The sequence below is a fragment of the Gadus macrocephalus genome, chromosome 2, assembly GCF_031168955.1.
Source record: "Gadus macrocephalus chromosome 2, ASM3116895v1".
NCBI classification, from domain to species: Eukaryota; Metazoa; Chordata; class Actinopteri; order Gadiformes; family Gadidae; genus Gadus; species Gadus macrocephalus.
The window spans coordinates 3,976,279-3,978,778 of record NC_082383.1 but is presented as its reverse complement, the minus strand read 5'-3'; the positions used below and the strand labels follow the sequence as shown (position 1 = coordinate 3,978,778).

At 52.5% G+C, this 2,500-nt stretch overlaps 1 protein-coding gene across 1 annotated transcript in view; it reads right to left on the bottom strand.

The window, feature by feature from the left end:
- Positions 1-562, bottom strand: part of nfixb (nuclear factor I/Xb) — a 21,687-nt gene extending 21,125 nt beyond the window's left edge. The window contains 1 exon segment of the mRNA XM_060071994.1: positions 1-562. This exon segment is cut by the window's left edge and continues 606 nt beyond it. The gene's annotated coding sequence lies outside the window, so the exon portion shown is untranslated.
- Between the last annotated feature and the right edge of the window lie 1,938 nt (positions 563-2,500).

Here is a 2,500-nt window from a genome sequence, read left to right as displayed (position 1 = left end):
CTCTCACAGCCGCTCACACACCAAGCCATTCACCGACCATAGATAGAATACAGGCATATATTTATCCTATACTAGAAATGTATGGAGGTTATTGGGTCACTTCGGTATCAGAGCATCTGTAGAAGTACGCTCATGTACTCTGATCTCAGGAGCGTGCACGTGAGTGTGGAGACGTGCGTGAGCATGCCCCGTAGCAGGGTGTGGTTTAAGAGCTTCATCAGTGTGTGTCAACAAACATCCTGACCCTTTTATAAACTTAAATCTTTAAATGCGCTTAAGATGTCCCGATCATCCTAATCCTTCCAGATGTTGCTTATCTCCTCCAGTGCACTCCTCATCACCCCTCACCCCCCTCCAACCACCCCCTACCGCCCCAGCCCCACACACACACACACACACACACACACACACACACACACACACACACACACACACACACACACACACACACACACACACACACACACACACACTTTACAGAGAATTCAGATCAATGGCATTAAGGAGCATGTGGGGTTGGCCTGTACAGAGACAGGTCACTAAGGAGCAGGTAGGGGTTAGACAGTACAGAGACAGGTCACTAAGGAGCAGGTAGGGGTTAGACAGTACAGAGAAGGTCACTAAGGAGCAGGTAGGGCTTAGACAGTACAGAGACAGGTCATTAAGGAGCAGGTAGGGGATGGACAGTACAGAGAGAGGTAATTAAGGAGCAGGTAGGGGTTAGACAGTACAGAGAGAGGTCATTAAGGAGCAGGTAGGGGTTAGACAGTACAGAGAGAGGTCATTAAGGAGCAGTAGGGTTAGACAGTACAGAGACATGTCATTATGGAGCAGGTAGGGCTTAGACAGTACAGAGACAGGTCACTAAGGAGCAGGTAGGGGTTAGACAGTACAGAGAGAGGTCATTAAGGAGCAGGTAGGGGTTAGACAGTACAGAGACAGGTCATTAAGGAGCAGGTAGGGGTTAGACAGTAAAGAGGCAGGTCACTACTCTGCGCGGTCACCTTGCTCTGGCATTCCTACAGGTAGACTGGGGACTAGGGATCAAACCCAGACCCTCAAGGCCTAAGCCACTAGACTACGCCCCTAAACAATATGTGCACGTGAGTCACTCTGATCACATGACCCCTCCCAATGTGCAATGTGTGAGTGGGCGCGAGTGACACTATCAACACATTCAGCTGTCAAGCTAGTGCACGGAGATGACACGTGCCACACAGCGCACGTTGGTGTACAGTTGGAGGATGTGAGTGAGTCGTGTGTGTGTGTGTGTGTGTCTGTGTGCAAGGGTGTTTGTGTGTGGGAGGGACGTGCTGTTAGCTTGGCAAGTGCACAACGCTCTATCATGTGGCAGCATGTGCACACGTCACAAAGGTGTTTCTGTGAGACGGAGGGTGTGTGGTGCATGTATGTGTGTGGGTGCATGTATGTGTGTGGGTGTGTGTGTGTGTGTGTGTGTGTGTGTGTGTGTGTGTGTGGCCATGGTGTGTTTGTCTTAGTGTGTATGGGTGTGTGTCTAAGTGAGTGTGTGTGTGTGTGTCTAACTGTGGGTGGTTGCACGTTAGGGTGTGTGTGTGTGTGTGGTTGCGTTTAAGTGTGTGTTTGTCTAAGTGTGTGTCTGTGTGGGCATGCGTGCATCATCTTTCCCAGAGTAGCAGGTTGCAGGCTGAGGAGCCTTTGGGGGGGGGGGGGGGGGGGGGGGTGGTGGATCTGATCAGAATGTGTTTCCCTCTGTTTGAATCCACACACACACAGCATATATAAATACTAACGCGGCCTAACACACGCGTACAGCGTTCACACATACATCCACACCGAGACGCCGCTATTGGCTCCGTCCCCACCGCCCTCTCCTTCCTGCGCGCGCAGAGCACCTGCTCCACGCTCACGTGCACCCGCTCGCCAGCCGTGCGCGTGAGCGTGTGCACGTGAGCGTGGAGCAGGTGCTCCGCGCGGCCCGGCGCCCATCTGCCCCCCCTTCTGGGCACCTCCTGCCGCATCGCCGTGCCAACCACACAGACCGGCTGGCGGGATGCCCATATACTGTATACCCCTCACCCACCCTGCTCTCCCCCCCCCCCTCCCCCCCTCCCCACTCTCCCTTTTATCTCCTATCTGTGCCCATGCGATGGGCTGTGATGCTGGGAGGGGGGAGACAGAGGGTGGGGGCTGAGGGGGGGGTACAGCGGGGGTGTCTGTATGATCTCTCTCCTGTTCTCAGGGTGCTGGTCTGGTCGAGGGAACTCCCAGTCTGTTGTGTTTTCTAGACATCATTCAGATAGATATTATACATCATTATAGTATTAAGAGTTGTATTGAGCCACCTCCAGCTGAAATTCACATAGTTAAATTGTAATCATTTTAATATAGACCCTTGGATTCGGTCTACATTATTTTATTCGACTTGACGGCCTAAGCGTGAAGATTGAGGCGTGGGGTCAGGTGTAGTTACCACATAACACCAGCAGGTGTCACTTTCGGGCAGCGAGGCGCTCAAAAT